The following is a 22,158-nucleotide window of genomic DNA, read 5'->3' as shown; positions in this document are numbered from 1 at the left end:
TCAAACTTATTAACGAGGTGAATATTGCAGTGACGGATATTTCTGTGAATTGCGTAGCACGTGAACGTTGCATTTTCACAGCTTCTGTTACTTCGGATAACGGGAAACTTGGCACAAAACAATTACAGACTCAACAAGGCGTGCGGAGTACATATAGATAAGCTTGACACCTTATAGAAACATCGTATAACACCTCCAGCAATTAGGCAAACCTCCAGCTGCTGTGACAAACTTCTCATTTATTTGCTCAGATTTCTTTTTTTTGTGCTTTATATTTCATGCCAGCTGCACAAACGTAAATCTATTTTAATCGAATTGAACAATCTTTGGAAAGTAGGAGCTGTTGCACAGAGATAATAAGTTTTTTTCTGTAGATAAAGTTTTCTAGAGTAGAAATTGTGGAAGAGAGTTCTGCAAGCCTCTGATTGACTCGTTGCGATTGTGACATCAAGTGTCTCTTCTTCCTGAGAGCTAAAACAGAAAGCAGAAATGAGGTGATTGCTACAGATGGTCGATCAGATGCTATTAATTCAGACTTGCATTCAATTGTAACGCAGCTTTGAACTGGACCAATCAAAATCATCAGGAAATGGATTTCATTGACCCAATTCTAAGCTACACATGAAATTTACATGAAAGATGGAATTTTTAGAGTCTCTTTGCCCATCTCTGGTGATCACATGATGTAGACCAGGCAATCAAACACTTACAAATTACTTACAAGACTCTATGCAATCGCTGGCGTGACGTCCTTACAATTTCTTACGTAAGACAGGAGAAAATGGCAGCTCTTTTAAATGCAGGCTGCACCCAAGTTGACCAGCTGCATAGGTGTGCAGAGCCCAAACATGGGAAGATTACACAACTTGCATTCAAAACAAAGGCAGCAAATGGAGGACATTAGCTTTCAAAACAGTTTGCCCGCAGATTGTTCAGTACTACACTCTTCCACGACGATGACATGCGCTCACGGAAGAGACCTAAGCACTAACAGTTAAAACATAGTGGGAACCTGGGGCTGCTAGCCACAAATGGTCTACACATATTCTAAAGAACAACAAAAAATTGGCAGCGCTCCTAATCAGACTGCAACCGAAATGAAACCAACAATGGTGTGCAGCGCCCCCAGGTACTTAAATACACACATTGAATACAAATGAGATGCAAAACTATGCACTAAACCCTAATTTAGATACATTGGGTTTGATTCACTAAAGGGTGCTAACACAGTTAGCACGCCTAAAAGCTTTGCATGTGCAAACAAGGGTGCTAAGTAGTTTGCATGGCAAAGCTGTTAGGCCTTGTTTCCATCTGTGCGCTTCTGTCCGCTTTTCAGCAACATGTATCAATCTGTAACATTGATGTGCTGATAAAAAGTGGATAGAAGCGCACAGATGGAAACAAGGCCTTACTGTTCGTGTGCTATTTTAGCGCGCATAAAAGTTTGCACCCGTAAAGTTTTAAGCGCACTAATTGCTGCTTCGCCTGCAAAGTATACTTATCACACTACTTAGCACGCGAAGCGGCTGATTTTGCACGCGAAGTAGTGCGCATAAATCTTTACACGTGCAAAACTGTGTGCGCGCTAAACTTTATGTGCACAAACTCTTACACACGCATTAGCGCGCGAAGAGGCCGTTTGCATGTGATAAGCGGCTTTTCACTGGCGTGCTAACACTTAGCACACTTTTGTGAATCAAGCCCATTGAATGCAAACTGATACACATGAATGCAGCTAGCTTCAAGTAGACTTACCTTGTTGTACAACAGGAGAAAATGGCACACTTTCTGATATAAGCTGCACCCGGGTTGACCAGCTGTCTAGATGTGCAAAGCCCAAAACACAAACCGATTACACAACTTGCAGTCAAAACAGATGCAGCAAATGGAGAGCGTTTGCTTCCAAAATAGTTTGCGCGCAGATTGTTCAGTACTACACTCTTCCACGACGACCTCTTGACTTTCACATTTTATTTGCTTTTAACCATGTTTGGCCACCTCTTTCCTCCATTGTTTTTCTTACCCCCCATTGAAGGGACATTGTTCCCCAGCTATATTGTTTTATTACTATTTTTCAAGAGAGCGACCACATCAGAAGTCCCACGGATCACCCTCGTAGAGTTGGGTTTATATTTTTTTCACTTGGTTTACTAATCCATTAAGGCTCCTCCTTTTGCTGTGCTTTTTTTTTTTTTTTTTTTTTTTTTTTAAAGGAACTGTAGTCAAAATAACAAAATGGATACATTTGTGGGGTTTTTAAATTTTTTTTTATTTAAAACAACATTTATAAATGTTTTAGTCAGTGTTTGCCCATTGTAAAATCTTTCCTCTCACGGATTTACTTTCCGAAATTTATAACAGGTGTTGTCATCTTTAATCCTGTCAGGTGATCTCTGTGGAATGTTCTAAAGCCAGTAGAAAAGATCCCCGAGCTCCCAGAATGTTCTGATGGGAAGAATTCTTCATAATAAACAGCCGAAGCAAAGCCTTACTGGGAGGGCGGGACTACATACCAATACACAGCAATATATAGTTATAGGTAGTGTTTCTTTAACCTCCTTGGTGGCTCAGGGTCGAAAAAAGAACCCAGGACCGGTAATGCCGAGCCTGACTCGGGAGGAATGAGGAGACAACGCAGCATGGCGGTATTTCTAACTCACCTTCCCAGGGAACCAGACGCTGGCAACCATTCGTCTTCTGGTCCTCGGAAGCTCTCGATCCCTCTAATGAGATTGCCACTTGTTGTCATGACGACACACAGCGATCTCACTATAGCGTTTCAGCACCACCCAGAGGACGGAGGGAGAATTGCAGCGCTGGATGCCAAGGAGTTGAGTCTGTGCAGTGGCTGCTGTAGATTTCACTGCGGCATGATTTTTTCCTGCTTTTAGCTTGTGAAAAAATTGCACAGCTTTTAGATGCTAAAATCCGTAAATAATGTCATCTTGTAATACCTTGTGTCTCTGGAGTGGATCTGATCCTGAGACAAGGCAGTTATAAACTAGATATTGGTTATTACCATAATAATGAGAGGACAATAGATGCTTAATCAGACATGAGGCTCTAAGTTATCCTGCAATATTATGCATGCTGTGTGTACGATGTGTGAGGTTTGTGAGTTCTGTGGGCGGTATTATACAGGTTCCGGGGTTTAGGAGTTTCTTAACTTTTGTATTTGAAGTTATAAATAAAGTCTAATTCTGACCAGTGTTAATGTCATTATTGGAACGTACCCCCTCATATTCATGTTTATCTTCCTAAACCCTTAATATTGGTTATTAATAATAATATCAATGCCATAGGTAGCAGTACTGCGGCCTGCACTCTCACAGCAGCGCTGGGAACTGACGGATGGACAAGTTTACAGACTTTGGAGCAGAGCTGTAACCTTTAGGATTTTATAGCCTTTATACAGCTCCCGGCACAGCTGTATGCTCAGCATCATAAATCATCTCATTAATCAGCAGAAGAGAGAGATGTTACATAAAACTGGTGAATATGCAAAATATATTATCGCCTCTGCAACTCGGGGTTTATATGAAATGGGACCAAAGATAGAATCATCCTACGTTTTATGATTGTAATCTTTATAGCTCTGATGAGTTCTGCAGTCTCTCACTTCCTGCCCCCGGGTTTATCATGAGCAGGGCAGGGCTAGTAACAAGGCAATAAAGGCAGTTGCCTAGGGCCCATTCAGGGCAAGAAGGCCTGTACACACATTTCAGGTGGTTGGTGTGGATCCTTGGTGCGAGCAGCCATCAGTAGTACAGTGGTAGCAGCTCTCTCCCAATGCCTTCAGCAGTTCTGCTTTGAACTTCATGAGGTCTGGTAGTCCCAAGTGTGGTGTTCATACATCTGGCCTGAGATGTCACTGTTCTACTTGTATTACTGCATAACGTTATCTAGACTGTTGTGGGTCATTGGTTTCTGTTCTGCCTAGCTAAGAACACACAACACCAAGCCCAAGAATTGAGGGCACAAAACATGATGAGAAAGGGGGAGGGGCTGTTGTGGAGATTTACCCACTTCCTGTCTGCACAGGAACTAACAACATTTCTAGATTAGGACACAGACAGACAGCATCAGGAACCAAAAAAGAGTTTTTATCTTCTAGCCAAATGATCAAAAACTGAAATAAATAATTTGGTCTTTAACAGATTAGTTTAGATAGTCTCTGCATTGCATTACAGGAACTTACACTCTAATGTCCCACCAGTGTAAAAAACAAACACACAGTAGGACAGATTTTTAAGAGAAACCGTAACAAAGAATTGAACTTCATCCCAATCAGTAGCAGATACCCCCTTTTAAATGAGAAATCTATTCCTTTTCACAAACGGATCATCCAAGGGCTCTGTATGGCTGATATTGTGGTGAAACCCCTCCCACAGGAAACTGTGAAGACCATGGTCCTGGCAGTTTCCTTTCTGTGAACCTCATTGCATTGTGGGAAATAGCTTTTTACAGCTGTTTCCAACTAACAAAAAAAACAAGCGGCATCTCCTTCCACTGACATCATCTGCCAGCAGTAAAAATGTCACCATGTGATAAATGTCAGAATGTAAATCAGGTAGAAAAAATATTTTACAATGGGCAAACACTGACTAAATTATTTATACATAATTATTGTAAAAATTGAGCACTTTTCTTTATTACATTATTTTTACTGGAGTTCCTCTTTAAGTTATATTCATAGACTAGATTTTAATTTGTGAATCTTTTAGGTAACAATCTAGAACCTGTGAAGGCCCCCCCTGCCATCTGTGGCCCCCTCATCAGCATGCCACTGAGTTTTGGGGCCACCATAGGCGCTCATATCAATAGCAGCTACAAGATAGCAGGTGTCAGGGACGCCCACTATGCAAACTGCGGCTACAAATAGCGGGAGGCCCACTGATGCCCAGATTTTGTGCAATAGCTAATATTTGTATAGACACCTATGGCGGTGCAAGATATGCATTTTTGTGGTGGTTTTGCTGGGTTGTTGATTAAAGGACACCCGAGGTGAAAATAAACTAATGAAATTAACAATTGAATCTATCCTCCTACTCCTAAAAATGACTTTTTAAGATATTCCACAGTTTTATTTTATATTTAAATCTACTTTTTTAAGTTTTTACTGTTTTATTGTTTTTGCTCAATGGCACATTCATTGAAGTATGCCAGAGCTAAAATCTACGAACTATTGACCCTTTTTATCGCTTTCCTGCTCTCAGAAGCCATTTTCTGCTGGGATAGTGTTTTATAGTTGTGATTTCTTATCAGTGAGGGTCACACTGTAGTCTGTCCCAGTCCTGACAGGAACTGCCACTTACATACCTGATGTTTAACTTTTTCAGGCAGAGAAAAGAAAAAGAGGAACACAGCCTAGTTATTTGTGTGCTAGGCACTGTACATACCCATGTCTAGCTCATCATATCACCTTGGGTATCCTTTAGGGCCCGTTTCCACTTCAGCCGCACGCGTCTGCGAGACGCGCAGCGGCACCTCCGGGTCTGCGGTTATGCTGACAAATCCCATGAGCCATGCCATGCACGGCTATGGGATTAGCATAGATTCGGATGGAAATGCCGGCCGAATTGCTAACGCAAGCGATTCGGCCGACGGCCATTTTTCTCTATGGCAGAGTTTCCCCGTTCAATTTGCCTGCAGGGAAACTCTATGGATTTGGAAACCGCTCCAGTGGAAACGGGCCCTGAAACAAAATCTAAAGCGAGTACAATTATTTAAAATAAACACATGACGTAGCTGCAAATGAATATTCCATGCTTACCTCACCGTCAGTTCCTCTCAGAAGCTCACCATTTTCTTCTTACAGTGATCCCTTCCAGTTCTGACAATATTTTGTCAGAACTGAAATATATCAGTTGCTGTAAGTTATATATCAGCAGCTGTCAGTTACAACTTAATATGCAAGGTAATGTCCATGTGTACCTATGGCTCAAGTGGGTGATATTACAGTTTAAGGGCTGGAACCCACAGGAGCGCTTTTGGCAGCGTTTTGGCAGCACTGCGATACGCTAGCAGTTTGCCAAAACGCTGGGCTAATGTTAATGGATGGGGCAACTTCCACAGGAGCGTTTGCGTTTCTCAGAAACGCAAACGCAGGACATGCAGCATTTTGGGAGCGTTAGCGCTTCAATGCAAAGTATTGAAACGCTAGCAGAAACGCTCAGCAAAACCTAAACTGAGCGGTTCTGCTAGCGTTTTGCGGTTCAGCACACTGTAACAAAATTAAAAATTATTCACAGGACCAATCAGGATAAAAACGCGAAACGCAAAACGCTACACAACCGCTGAGGAAAAAAATACACTGTTGCAAAACGCGACCGAAAACTCGCATGAATCAGCTTGCAAACCGCTCAGGCAAAACGCTAGCGGTTGCGTTTAGCGTTTGCGGTTTGCAGTGGGTTCCAGGCCTTACAGTGTGCTGACCAGGAAGCTGTTATGGGGTAATGGCCATTTTTAAAATGGAGAATGGAGAATTCCATTGATCACAGTGGACAAATGGGACACAGGAGAGGAGAAAGAGATTGAGTTAAGTATGACCTGTGTATGGTTATTTTGACTTGTTATTTTCAGTTCGAGTTACCACTTAAGGACCAGCTAACGCCCATAGGCGTCAGCAGGTCTTAAGTGGGTTACCATGGAAACGGCCAGTCGATCGAGCGGCCTTTCCATGTAAGTTCACGGAGGGTGTCTCCGTGAACAGCCGGAGAGCCGACGATCGCGGCTCGCCGGCAAAATGTAAACACGCGGGGAAGAAATCCCCGCTGTTAACATCATACGGCGCTGCTGCGCAGCAGCGCCGTGACGTAGATCGGCGATCCCCGGGCTCTGATTGGCCGGGGATCGCCGGCATATGATAGGCTGAAGCCTATCCTTCAATGCAGCCCATGGAGGGAGAAGGAGGGACGGGAAGACAGGGAGCGCGGAAAACGCTGCGAAGGGGGGCTTTGAAGAGCCCCCCCCCGCAGATCACAAACAGCCGGTGGCGATCAGACCCCCCCAGCAGGACATCCCCCCAGTGGGGAAGAAAGGGGGAAGTCTGATCGCCAAGGCTCAAACCTGATCGGTGCTGCGGGCTGGAGAGGCCACGCAGCACCGATCACTGCAGAAAGCCCTGGTCCTTAATATAGGAGAACTGTAGAGAGAGGTGTATGGAGGCTGCCATATTTATTTCCATTTAAGCAATACCAGTTGCCTGGCTGTCCTGCTGATCCTCTGCCTCTAATACTTTCAGCCACAGACCCTGAACAAGCATGCAGCAGATCAGGTTTTTCTGACAATTTTGACAGATATGACAAGATTAGCTGCATGCTTGTTTCTGGTGTGATTCAGCCACTACTTCAGCCAAATAGATCAGCAGGGCTGCCAGGCAACTGGTATTGCTTAAAAGGAAATAAATATGGCAGCCTCCATATACCTCTCACTACAGTTCTCCTTTAAGGTTAGGTGTGTGGTGGAGGGGGAGGGGTTAAGGCATTGGGGGTGGGATGGTGGGCAGTTATGGTTAGGCATCGGTAGTGGGAGGGTTATGTGTGAGAATAAGGCTAGGATTAGATGCAGTCAAATATCGGTATCGTTTAGCAATGTTTTACTATTACATAATTTGCACTGCAAAATAGTAGACTATCTGTAAATGTACCTATATTCTGCTAGCGGCATTTCCGGGCACCCTTTTTACACGTAGGCACCGCATCCGTCAAATAAAGACGCATGGAAATTTGCCCAGCCAGTAATGCCAAAAGTAAAATATAACTCCCTGACACCTAGCCTACCGGGCGCCCAAATACCGATAAAATGCATTGGCGACTATGGCAGCCAATTAGTCCACTTCCTGCATGTGCCCAAATATACTGCTTCGGTATGCACCTACCACTATTGTAATTCTTGTAGAGGGACACTTACTGATCACTTCCAGATTGTATATTCATAGTGCACAGGGCCAGATTTCTGGGTACAGTTAAAAATGGTGCCGGCCGAATAACGGCGCCATTTTATGAACGATATTTTGTTTAAAAATGATATTTATCGTTTTTCGTTTTAAACCTCTTCTTCTTGTTTATAAAACATTATTTATAGTTTCAATTGTCATCGTCACATGCCATTGTAAAAGTGTTTTTTTACTTAATAATAGTGTTATACCTAATAGCCCTAACAAATTGCTCCCAAACTTCCCGGGGGGCAATCCGGGCTTCGTTTCCCAGTGAGGAAACATGCGTCTGTCAGCGGCGGATCTCTGCCTCCGCCCGCCCCTCTCAGTCTTCCTTCACTGAGAGGGGCGGGCGGAGGCGGAGATCCGCCGCTGACAGACGCATGTGAGGCGGGGCTGCTGCTCATAGCCTTGCCTCACTGGGAAACGAAGCCCGGATTGCCCCCCGGGGAGTTTGGGAGCAATTACTTAGATTAGAGCGTCGGGAATGCGGCGGTTTAGTTAGGGCTGTTAGGTATAACACTATTATTAAATTTAAAAAAACGTTTACAATGGCAACTGACGATGACAATTTAAACTATAAATAACGTTAATATAAACAAGAAGAGGTTTAAAACGAAAAATTTCGTACGGACATCCTGCGCCATTATTTAAGCATAAAAACTATAAATATTGTTTTATAATAAAAGTCTATGAGACGTCGTTTTTATACCATTGGCTCTAGGCGCCGTTTTTCATTGATTCGAGATTTCTGGAAGACAGAATGGAGACACCGAGAGCCCAATGTAGTGTAGTGTACTATGTACATATTTATACTCACAAATATGGGTTAGCGTCCAGGTAACCACTATATCAGCAGGTGAGGAGATTAGACCTGTCCTCACTCAGGATTAAGTCGCTTTCTGTAGATAGGAAATAAGGGGCAACACCCCTCCACCAAGGGTGGATTCAGGAACTGTATAAGCAGACAGAGGTGCCAAAAGGATAAAATATTCTAAAATGGTTAAAATGAGAGGAGGCAGAGGTGGACTTACCTCCTCCAAGCAGACAAACACGAGTGTTGTGTATATTCAAAAAACAACACAAATTTATTTATATACTCCAGAAAGTGCAAGTGCAACGCGTTTCATGGGCATCTCCCACTTCATCAGGCAATAGAAACGGAGCATAAAACTCAAATAGGTCTGAGCTGAGCTTTGCACCAGACCTATTTAAGTTTTATGATCCGTTTCTGGAAAGGCCACGCAGGCTCAGGCCTTGGACGAGTGCAGCCTGATGGGGCTGCTGCAAATGGAAGAGAGGGGGTGCAGGCATGGATGGAATGGGGCTGCTGCACATGGGAAGGGAGCAACAAAAAGGTTGGCCAAGGGACAAGAAAAGTATAAACATGGCCTTGATAAGACCTGATTCTGGTTGTAATGGATTGTGCTACTTATATTTTGTATCTTTTTTGCTTTGTGACTTTTGATAAAGCCTTTTCTGACATCAAAATTTCCTGAAACGTAAAATTACCATGAAAGGATTCTGGGGCCAAACTATAAAGTCAGCAACCACTGAGGTATTGTCTGTTTGGGATGAAGCAACCATTCTGATTGGTGCCTGTTAACCATGGCTAGGGATGGTTGGAAAACTTCAGCAGCATGCTGATTTTGGAGTATCTTATCGGAAATGGACTTACCGTGGCAGAAATAATAATTCTGTGGACAAAACCACATGACTGGAAAGTGTAATGGGGCTCTGCCTCTGACATACTAGGAGACCTGGGTGCAAATCTTGGCTTTTCCTATTTCAGTAAGCCAGCACCTATTCAGTAAGGAGTTTTTGGGCAAGACTCCCTAACACTGCTATTACCTACTGAGCATGCTCTAGTGCAGCCTTTCTCAACCTTTTTACCTTGGAGGAACCCTGTAAATAACTTTTGGATCTTAAGGAACCCCTGCAAACAATGTTTTGGTCTTGAGGAACCCCTACATTTATTTTTCAGGAGGCATGGTCTTTAAATAGGTTAGGCTGCTAATTTCACTATCTCCTATTACACTGCCACTCATTATACTGTCTCCTGACCCCCCAATTTAGTGCTTCTTGTTACAGTGAACACCTATTATAGTGTGCTCTATTATACTTTCCCCACGATGGGGTAAAATGCCAAGGAACCCCTGCAGAGTCCTTAAAGGGACACTTAAAGAGTCTGAAGCGAGAATAGATCTCGCTTCAGACCTTATAGCTAGCAGGGGCATGCGTGCCCCTGCTAAAACGCCGCTATAGCGCGGCTTAACGGGGGTCCCTGTCCCCCCAAACCCCCTCCGTGCAGCGGGGGAGCGCTTCCTGGTTGGGGCAGGGCTAACCGCTGCAGCTCTGCCCCATGCGCGTCTGTCAGACGCGTATCTCCGCCTCTCCCCCGCCCCTCTCAGTCTTCCTTCACTGAGAGGGGCGGGGGAGAGGCGGCGATGCGCGTCTGATAGACGCGACTGGAGGCAGGGCTGCAGCCGTTAGCCCTGCCTCTAGGAAGACAATCCCCACGACCAACTTGCCGACCATCTTTTGCGGGGGGTGGGTTGGGGGTGAAGGGACCCCCGTTTAGCCGCGGGATAGCGGCGTTTTAGCAGGGGCACATGTGCCCCTGCTATATATAAGACCTGAAGCGAGATTTAGTCTCGCTTCAGTGTCTCTTTAAGTCAAACAAAAAAAAATGAGTTTTACTCACCTAGGGTTTCCAGTAGCTCCCTGCAGCTGTCCGGTGCCCTCGCCGTCTCCCTCCGATCCATCTGGCCCCGCTGGTGGCTACTTCCGGTTTCGGCGACAAGAGCCGACAGGCTGGGAACGCGAGTGATTCTTTGCGTTCCCAGACACATTAGCACCCTCTATGCTGCTATATGGTATATGATATATGCTGTAGGAGCATAGAGGGAGCTACTGTGGCCGGGAACGCGAAGAATCACTTGCGTTCCCAGCCTGTCAGCTCCTGTCACCGAAACAGGAAGTGGCTGCCGGCGGGGCCAGGAGGATCGGAGGGAGACGGCGAGGGCACTGGACAGCTACAGGGGGCTATTGGAAGCCCCAGGTGAGTAAAACTCAATTTTTTTATTTGATTTAAGTGTCCCTTTAAGGAACCCTGGGGTTCCAGGGAACCCTGGTTGAGAAAGCCTGATCTAGTGGCTGCCTTGCAAGTGCTTTGAGTCCGTCAGGAAAAAAAGATCTATACAAATTGTAGGGGCCATCAGGGCTGGGTAATAGATGGGAGGTATATTTCCCCGGTATTTGGACTATGGTCACTTTAAAACCCTGTGTGGTCCTAGGAAGGGAGTCCGGATTTTAGCAGCAAGCAGTTGCTGCTTGGTTTTTTTCTTCTCAGGGCCGGACTCCTGGGATGGGAGGGAAGGAAGGGCGGGCCTTCCCATCCCACCTAGGTACACACCTGGTTGTCAGTGAGGCTGAGAGTCTCACTAATTATGGTATTGATGAGATGCAAATTTATGCTTAAGAAGCAGCCTCAGAGGCAGTCTGAGGAGAGGTGTTGAAGGAGTAGCAAGTATGCTATGGAATCTCCTGACAAGGAATATTGGAGTATTTGATGGAAGCCAAACCATACCCTGTCTGTTGTTTGTATGGTGTTGGCCTGATGAAAACTGAACTTTGTTTGATCCTGCTGGACTGTATATTACCAAGCTGAAGTAAGCTGAACTGTTATTTTCCAGTTATTACTGCTGCATTGAAGCTGTTTTCTTCTACTGCACAATAAACGGACTTTGTTTTATACATCTGTGTACTGCGTGCTGGCTGCGACCCCCTCTAAACTTCACAACTGGTGCTCGGATGCGGGCAGCGCAGCACTGCAGGAAAAGAAAAAGTTCCGTTTAAAAAGTGACATTTAAAGGGCCAGTCTCCTTGTATACATGATGGAGGAATTGCTGAAACAAATGGCCTTAGCAACTGTGCAGCTACAGCACAGTATGGTGTCTCAGCAGGCGAGTATGGTGACTCAACAGCAAGCCACGGAAGCCCTGCGAGAGGCCTCAGAGGCGCAAGCCAAAATCCTGCTTGAGGCGGTGCAGAAGCTGGCCCAGGGGAGAGAGACAGCAGGAGCTGCCCCTAGCAACCAGGCGATGGTGAGAGCCAGCCACTTCCTGCAGAAACTAACCCAACCGATGATGTGGAAGCCTTTCTGAAAACGTTCGAAAGGACAGCAGAGCGGGAAGGATGGCCGAAAGACAAATGGGCTGGTATCCTTGCACCGTTCCTGACGGGAGAACCCCAGAAGGCCTACTACGATCTCAACTCTGCAGACGCCCTCGACTATGATCGACTACAGGCAGAGATCCTGGCCCGACTAGGTGTAACAACAGCGGTCCGGGCACAGAGGGTGTACAGCTGGCAATACCGGATGGAGCATCCAGCCAGATCGCAGATGTATGACCTTATCCAACTGGCGACAAAGTGGCTGCAACCAGAGGTACTTACCGGGCCTGAGATGGTGGAGCGATTCGTGCTGGATCGTTTACTGCGTGCCTTGCCAGTGGGACTACAGCGATGGGTCAGTCATGCAGACCCCAAAAAAGCAGAGCAGCTGGTGGAGTTGGTGGAGAGATATACCGTAGTGGAAGATCTACTCTCTCCAAAGGGCCAGGCGGGCCCCATCTTACCCCGTGTTGCAAGGTTCCCTGACTCTGGAAAGGGTGCTTCACGGAACCCCGCAACCAGCATCACCGGAAATAGGGAAGTATTCCCAAAAGCTGCTCAGGGGTTGCCACCTGCTATGGCTACACCCCGGAAGGGAGGTGTGATCCAGTGTTGGAGATGTTCTGCTTGGGGCCATACCAGAGCCCAGTGTCCACTGCAGGAGGAACCCATGCAGTGTGACGTACTACGGAGGGTGTCCTTTTTTGCCCAGGAGGTATGCCTGGCAGAGTGCCAGGAGAGTTTTGTGTGTCCCGTCAGTGTGAACCAGGTACCTGCCAAAGCCTTGCTGGACTCAGGCAGTATGGTAACCATGGTGCATGCTGATCTGATTGGAACTATTGACACTGTGCTAAAGCCGCTTAAGGTGGTGTGTATTCACGGAGACACAAAGACTTATCCTGTGGTGCCAGTGTCGATTTCAACGGACTGTGGGACAATTACTCACGACGTCGGAGTGGTAAGAAACCTAATGTGCCAAGTTATATTGGGTCGAGACTTTCCACTATTTTGGGTACTGTGGGAGAATGTCAAGGGGAAGTTGTTTAAGGACTCTGATAATAACTTAGCCCCTCCTCCCCCTACCAGAGAACTTGATGTACCAAGTCTAGATACAAATGTTGCAGAAAATGTATTGCAAAATGATCATGTATTATTGCAAAAAGATGATGTCATGTTGCCAATGGATGAAAATGAGACTGACCATCCTTGTCGGGACCCTGAGCAGGTTACTGAGGGGGGGGATGATTCCCCATTACAAGTTATGTTGGGCGAGGATGATGAGGAATCTTCCCCCCAATCTATGCTCCCTGACCTGGATGTGTCAAAAGGGTTGTTTATCACTGCGCAGATGCGGGATGCAACGTTATCCCATGCGAGAGAACAAGTATCTGTGGTAAATGGAGTTCCCCAGGAACCGGGGGCAGAGGAGAGATTCCCTCATTTTTCAGTTCATGGGGATATGTTATATCGGGTTGCCAAGGTCAGAGAAGAGGTTGTTGAGCAGCTGCTAGTGCCTCAGGAGTTTCGGAGGATGGTACTAGACTTGGCTCACAATGAAGCATTGGGAGGTCACCTGGGTGCCGAGAAAACGGAGGCGCGGATAACTGACAGGTTTTACTGGCCTGGGTTAAAGGCCGAAGTAAAGAATTACTGCGCTTCTTGCCCCACCTGTCAGTTGACCGCGCCAGTGTCCCATTTTCGAAGCCCTTTGGTGCCCTTGCCAATCATCGAGGTGCCATTCGAGCGCATTGCCATGGATATAGTGGGGCCACTGGTAAAGTCTGCCAGGGGGCACCAATATATCCTTGTCATACTCGACTATGCCACTCGCTACCCGGAAGCCTTTCCGTTAAGAAAACCCACGTCCAAAGCTATCGCCCGAGAATTGTTTAATATGTTCACTCGGACGGGTTTTCCTAAGGAAATTCTTACGGACCAAGGAACCCCGTTTATGTCTAAAGTGATGGGTGATGTGTGTAAACTGTTCCAGATTAAGCAGATGAGAACCTCTGTTTACCACCCTCAGACAGATGGGCTGGTGGAACGGTTTAATAAAACCTTAAAAATGATGTTAAAAAGAGTTGTTCAAAGGGACGGAAAATATTGGGATTGTTTATTGCCGGCAGTGATGTTTGCTGTTCGGGAGGTACCTCAAGCCTCCACAGGTTTTTCACCATTTGAACTGGTCTATGGGCGCAGACCTCGAGGGTTGCTTGACTTGGTCAAAGAAACCTGGGAAAGTGAGTCCAGTCCCCACAAAAGTGTGGTGGAACACGTTTCCCAGTTGCAAGAACGCATTGCCAAGGTGATGCCCCTGGTCAAGGAACACTTACTGGCAGCCCAAGAAGCGCAGAGTTGGGTATACAACCGCTCCGCAAAGATCAGGCAGTTCCAGGTGGGGGATAGAGTGGCAGTATTGATCCCAACCGTGGAGAGTAAATTCTTGGCCAGGTGGCACGGTCCCTTCGAGATCGTTGAAAAAGTGGGGGAAGTGAATTATAAGGTACATCAGCCAGGGAGACGGAAACCCTATCAACTGTATCACGTCAATCTGTTAAAACCCTGGAAAGAGAAAGAGACCACGCCGGTTAGGGTAGGTGTGAGTGTTGTACCCAAAATCAGCATTGAGGATGTGAAAATAGCCCCCACTCTTTCCAAATCCCAGGTCCAACAAGTAAAAGAGTTTCTTCAGAGAAACAAGGGGATATTTTCGGATTTGCCTGGACTTACGGGTATGGTGGAGCACAACATTGTTACTGAGCCCAGGGCTAAAGTGTTTGTCAGGCCCTATTGCATCCCTGAGGCCCGCAGAAAGGCGGTGTCAGAGGAAGTGAAGCGCATGTTAGAATTGGACGTTATTGAAGAATCGCAGAGTGAATGGTCAAGCCCGATTGTGTTGGTACCCAAGCCAAACGGAACTCTGCGATTCTGTAACGATTTCCGGAAATTAAACGAAATTTCCAAATTTGACGGTTATCCCATGCCCCGTGTGGACGAATTGATAGAAAGGTTAGGCCCAGCCCGCTACATAACCACATTAGATCTGACCAAAGGATATTGGCAAATACCCTTGGCCAAAGACGCCAGAGAGAAAACGGCATTTTCTACACCTGAGGGCCATTTTCAGTATAAAAGAATGACGTTTGGGTTACAGACAGCCCCGGCCACATTTCAGAGAGTTATGGACAGAATGTTGCGTCCACACCAAAGATACGCGTCGGTCTATTTAGACGACATCGTAATTTTCAGTTCAGACTGGGAGTCCCACCTTCCCAAGGTGCAAGCAGTCCTGGATGCGTTAAAGAAGGCGGGTTTTACAGTGAACCCCGAGAAATGTGCCCTAGGTATGGAGGAAGCAAAGTACTTGGGGTACATTGTCGGAAGGGGGTTGGTAAAACCCCAAATTAACAAAATTGAGGCAATCCAGGAATGGCCCCGCCCCATCAGTAAGAAACAGGTTCGAGCTTTCTTAGGGATAGTGGGATACTACAGACGGTTCATTCCCAATTTTTCTACCCTAGCAGCTCCCCTAACTGACTTGACCAAGGGCCGGAAGTCAGTGATGATACAGTGGACAGCAGAGACAGAAAAAGCATTTTTGGAGCTGAAATCGGCATTATGTAGTCACCCTGTCCTGGTAGCCCCCGATTTCACTCGAGAGTTCGTAGTGCAGACAGATGCCTCAGATGTTGGGTTGGGGGCGGTCCTGTCTCAGGTGATTGATGGAGAAGAACATCCCATAGTTTTTCTCAGTCGGAAGCTGACGGCCGCTGAGAGAAACTATGCGGTAGTGGAGAGGGAATGCTTGGCCATAAAATGGGCCCTGGACTCCCTGCGCTACTATTTGTTGGGTAGAAAATTTAGGTTGATCTCTGACCATGCCCCGCTAGCATGGATGAAAAGAAACAAAGGAACGAATGCAAGAGTGTCCCGGTGGTTTCTCTCTCTCCAGGAGTTCAACTATGTGGTGGAACATAGGCCGGGTAAAGTGCACCAGAACGCTGATGCCCTTTCCCGAGTCCACTGTTTAGTGGGTCTATGTGCCTCCACCGCCTCGGGGTTGAGGCAGAGGGGGGGGATATGTAGGGGCCATCGGGGCTGGGTAATAGATGGGAGGTATATTTCCCCGGTATTTGGACTATGGTCACTTTAAAACCCTGTGTGGTCCTAGGAAGGGAGTCCGGATTTTAGCAGCAAGCAGTTGCTGCTTGGTTTTTTTCTTCTCAGGGCCGGACTCCTGGGATGGGAGGGAAGGAAGGGCGGGCCTTCCCATCCCACCTAGGTACACACCTGGTTGTCAGTGAGGCTGAGAGTCTCACTAATTATGGTATTGATGAGATGCAAATTTATGCTTAACCATTTCCGGACCGCAGTGATAGAGATCTACGCCCTGTTTTGATGGGCTCCTGGCTGGCAAGGCGTAGATCTCTATCACCGGCGCCGCCGCTCCCCGCCGCGATCGCGCGCACCGAACCGGCTGCACTTAGCTGTCTTATGACAGCTAAGGCTTCCGGGTATCGGCAGGAGCCGTCACTGATTGGCTCCCTGCCGTGTGATCGCTGTGAGCCAATCACAGCGATCACCCTCCGAAAGGCAACATAGTTGCCGTTCCGCCTCCCTCTCCGCCTCCCTCTCCCTGTCACTGTGGATCTTGTGTGACAGGGAGAGACGCACAGCCTGCAGCCGTGACAGGCTGTGCGATTTTAGTGTAAAAATAAACTTTTTTCCAGCTCTCCCCCCCCCATGTATCCCTTGATCCCCTCCCAACCACCTATATATAGATCTATATATATATATATATATATATAGATCTATATATATATAGATCTATATATATATATATATATAGATCTATATATATATATATATATATATATATATATATATATATATATATATATATATATAGATCTATATATATAGATCTATATATATATAGATCTATATATATATAGATATATATATATATATATATATAGATCTATATATATATATATAGATCTATATATATATATAGATCTATATATATATATATATAGATCTATATATATATATATATAGATCTATATATATATATATATATATATATATATATATATATATATATATATATATATATATATATATATATATATATATATAGACCTATATATATATATATATATATATATATATATATATATATAGACCTATATATATATATATATATATATATATATATATAGACCTATATATATATATATATATATATATATATAGACCTATATATATATATATATATATATATATATATATATATATATATATATATATATAGATCTATATATATATATATATAGATCTATATATATATATATATATGATCTATATATATATATATATAGATCTATATATATATAGATCTATATATATATATAGATCTATATATATATATATATATAGATCTATATATATATATATATATATATATATAGATCTATATATATATATATATATATATAGATCTATATATATATATATATATATATAGATCTATATATATATATATAGATCTATATATATATATATATATATATATATAGATCTATATATATATATATATATATATATATATATATATATATATATATATATATATATATATATATATATATATATCTATATATATATATATCTATCTATCTATCTATCTATCTATCTATCTATCTATCTATCTATCTATCTATCTATATATATATATATATATATATATATATATATATATATTACTGGATTGTGATTTTAACCACTTGCCGGCGGCAAAGTGGAGCCCGCAACGACCGCGCAATACGCCGATCGGCGGCGGCTCGTTGCGGACTAGCTGCCGGGGATCGCACGCTGCATGTGCCCACCCGCGACGTCAACCCGCCAGCCAATTAGCAGCGGCGGCGGGTTGTTAACCCCCGATCTTCCGCATGTAAAGCGGATAATACGCTTTGTAATGTATACAAAGCGTATTATACAGGCTGCCTCCTGCCCTGGTGGTCCCAGTGATTGAGGGACCACCAGGGCAGGTTGCAGCCCTCCTAGTAAGTACCCAAGCACACTGATCCTGCCCCCTGATTGCCCACTGCACCCATCAGACCCCCCCTGCCCACCCCTGGGACACCTGTTTGCACCCAATCACCCCCCTAATCACCCATTAATCACTCCCTGTCACTATCTCAACGCTATTTTTTAGATTAGGTCCTAAACTGCCCCCTGGGGGCTCCTGAACACACCCCCCCCCACACCCTTAGATCCTCCCTAGACCCTCCCCCCTGTGTACTGTATACATCTATTCTTCCCTATAATCACCCACTGATCACCTGTCAATCACCCATCAATCACCCCCTGTCACCACCTGTCACTGCCACCCATCAGATCAGACCCTAACCTGCCTTTTGTGGGCACCTGATCACCCACCCACACCCTCAGATTGCGTGCAGACCCACCCTCAGATCACCTCTGAAAGTGCATTGTTTACATCTGTTCTCCCCTCTAATCATCCACTGATCACCCATCAATCACCCCGTCACCACCTGTCACTGCTACCCATCAGATCAGACACTAATCTGCCCCTTGCGGGCACCCAATCACCTGCCCACACCCTAAATTAGCCCCCCAGACCCCCTCTGATCAACTCGCCAGTGCATTGCTTGCATATATTCTCCTCTGTAATCACCTACTGATCACCTATCAACCACCCCGTCACCCCCTGTCACCACCTGTCACTGCTACCCATCAGATCAGGCCTTAATATGCCCCCTGCGGGCTTCTGATCACCCGGCCAAACCCTCACCCGCCCCACCGCAGTGACAGAAAATTTTTTTCTGATCACTGCTGGTACGACTTAATTGCCATGTCCAGGTCATGATTTGAGAACATTCCTGCACTTCAGTGCCAATACAACCTGTCATCTAAGAAGCCACCCTGCTTATGACCGGTTCCACAAAATTCGGCCCCTCATAGACCACCTGTCATCAAAATTTGCAGATGCTTATACCCCTGAACAGTCATTTTGAGGCATTTGGTTTCCAGACTACTCCTCGTGGTTTTGGGCCCCTAAAATGCCAGGGCAGTATAGGAACCCCACAAGTGACCCCATTTTAGAAAGAAGACACCCCAAGGTATTCCGTTAGGTGTATGACGAGTTCATAGAAGATTTTATTTTTTGTCAAAAGTTAGCGGAAATTGATATGTATTGTTTTTTTTCACAAAGTGTCATTTTCCACTAACTTGTGACAAAAAATAAAATCTTCTATGAACTCACCATACACCTAACGGAATACCTTGGGGTGTCTTCTTTCTAAAATGGGGTCACTTGTGGGGTTTCTATACTGCCCTGGCATTTTAGGGGCCCTAAACCGTGAGGAGTAGTCTAGAAACCAAATGCCTCAAAATTACCTGTGAATAGGACGTTGGGCCCCATAGCGCACCTAGGCTGCAAAAAAGTGTCACACGTGATATCGCCGTACTCAGGAGAAGTAGTATAATGTGTTTTGGGGTGTATTTTTACACATACCCATGCTGGGTGGGAGAAATCTCTCTGTAAAGGGACAATTGTGTGTAAAAAAAATCAAAACATTTTAATTTACAGAGATATTTCTCCCACCCAGCATGGGTATGTGTAAAAATACACCCCAAAACACATTATACTACTTCTCCTGAGTATGGCGATACTACATGTGTGACACTTTTTTGCAACCTAGGTGCGCTAAGAGGCCCAACGTCCTATGAGTACCTTTAGAATTTCACAGGTCATTTTGAGGCATTTGGTTTCTAGACTACTCCTCACGGTTTAGGGCCCCTAAAATGCCAGGGCATTATAGGAACCCCACAAGTGACCCCATTTTAGAAAAAAGACACCCCAAGGTATTCAATTAGGTGTATGGGGAATTCATAGAAGATTTTATTTTTTGTCACAAGTTAGTGGAAAATGACACTTTGTGAAAAAAACAATAAAAATCAATTTCCGCTAACTTGTGAAAAAAAAATGAAATCTTCTATGAACTCCCCATACTACTAACGGAATACCTTGGGGTGTCTTCTTTCTAAAATGGGGTCACTTGTAGGGTTCCTATACTGTCCTGGCATTTTAGGGGCCCTAAACCGTGAGGAGTAGTCTAGAAAATAAATGCCTCAAAATGACCTGTGAAATCCTAAAGGTACTCATAGGACTTTGGGCCCCTTAGCGCAGTTAGGGTGCAAAAAAGTGTCACACGTGGTATCGCCGTACTCAGGAGAAGTAGTATAATGTGTTTTGGGGTGTATTTTTACACATACCCATGCTGGGTGGGAGAAATATCTCTGTAAATGGACAATTGTGTGTAAAAAAATCAAAAGAAATCTCATTTACAGAGATATTTCTCCCACCCATCATGGGTATGTGTAAAAATACACCCCAAAACACATTATACTATTTCTCCTGAGTAAGGCGATACCACATGTGTGACATTTCTTTTGCAGCCTAGGTGCGCTAAGGGGCCCAAAGTCCTATGAGCACCTTTAGGCTTTACAGGGGTGCTTACAATTTAGCACCCCCCAAAATGCCAGGACAATAAACACACCCCACAAATGACCCCATTTTGGAAACTAGACACTTCAAGGTATTCAGAGAGGGGCATGGTGAGTCCGTGGCAGATTTCATTTTTTTTTGTCACCAGATAGCAGAAATGGAAACTTTTTTTTATTTATTTTTTTTGTCACAAAGTGTCATTTTCCGCTAACTTGTGACAAAAGATAAAATCTTCTACGAACTCACCATGCCTCTTAGTGAATACTTTGGGGTGTCTTCTTTCCAAAATGGGGTCATTTGGGGGGTATTTATACTATCCTGGAATTCTAGCACCTCATGAAACCTGACAGGTGCTCAGAAATGAGAGAGATGCTTCAAAATGGGAAAATTCAATTTTTGCACCATAGTTTGTAAACGCTATAACTTTTACCCAAACCAATAAATATACACTGAATGGGTTTTTTTTAATCAAAAACATGTTTGTCCACATTTTTCGCGCTGCATGTATGCAGAAATTTTACTTTATTTGAAAAATGTCAGCACAGAAAGTTAAAAAAATCATTTTTTTGCCAAAATTCATGTCTTTTTTGATGAATAGAATAAAAAGTAAAAATCGCAGCACCAATCAAATAGCACCAAAAGAAAGCTGTATTAGTGACAAGAAAAGGAGGTAAAATTCATTTAGATGGTAGCTTGTATGACTGAGCAATAAACCATTTAAGCTGCAGTGGTCTGAATGGAAAAAAGGCTCTGGTCCTTAAGGGTGAAAAGACTGCGGTCCTTAAGTGGTTAAGAAGCAGCCTCAGAGGCAGTCTGAGGAGAGGTGTTGAAGGAGTAGCAAGTATGCTATGGAAGCTCCTGACAAGGAATATTGGAGTATTTGATGGAAGCCAAACCATACCCTGTCTGTTGTTTGTATGGTGTTGGCCTGATGAAAACTGAACTTTGTTTGATCCTGCTGGACTGTATATTACCAAGCTGAAGTAAGCTGAACTGTTATTTTCCAGTTATTACTGCTGCATTGAAGCTGTTTTCTTCTACTGCACAATAAACGGACTTTGTTTTATACATCTGTGTACTGCGTGCTGGCTGCGACCCCCTCTAAACTTCACAAAATATTGGAATTACTTTCAAAACATTTTTATTAGCGAAAGACATTACCACTCAGAAATTTTAGCCCGATCTTAGAACGTGGAAGCACTGGACCAATCAGAAAATGCAGGCCCTGCTGATTTTAGGCCAATCAGGAGACTTTGGAAGTATTAGGCCAATTAAGAGAATGCAGAAGTTTACAAAAGTTGCCAATCGGAAATGCGGTCTCCGCATAATAGCGTACATCCACAAAAAAAAGCATATACCACATTTTTTTTTATTTTTACAATTACTGACAAAAACAAATATTCTTAGGAAATACAGTATGTGTAAATAAAAAAAATCTTGATTTCCATGGATGTCCGCAGAGTCGGAAAATCACTTTTTGGAAAGTAGAAATTTTGTTGGACTCGGAACT

The 22,158-nt window shown here is 44.3% G+C and overlaps 1 long non-coding RNA gene across 2 annotated transcripts in view; it reads right to left on the bottom strand.

The window, feature by feature from the left end:
- Window positions 1–219: 219 nt before the first annotated feature.
- The window catches only part of LOC137504368 (uncharacterized), a 157,992-nt gene continuing 136,053 nt past the window's right edge, over window positions 220–22,158 (bottom strand). For both annotated transcript variants that reach the window (XR_011019471.1, XR_011019470.1), the window contains 2 exons: window positions 1,756–1,821; window positions 220–471 (listed from right to left, as the gene is read on the bottom strand). This is a non-coding gene — a long non-coding RNA (uncharacterized lncRNA). The remainder of the gene's footprint in view (window positions 472–1,755; window positions 1,822–22,158) is intronic.

Source organism: Hyperolius riggenbachi, chromosome 4 (genome assembly GCF_040937935.1).
Source record: "Hyperolius riggenbachi isolate aHypRig1 chromosome 4, aHypRig1.pri, whole genome shotgun sequence".
Lineage (NCBI taxonomy): Eukaryota > Metazoa > Chordata > Amphibia > Anura > Hyperoliidae > Hyperolius > Hyperolius riggenbachi.
Note: the sequence above shows the minus strand (reverse complement) of the source record. Positions and strands in the feature narration are given on the sequence as shown.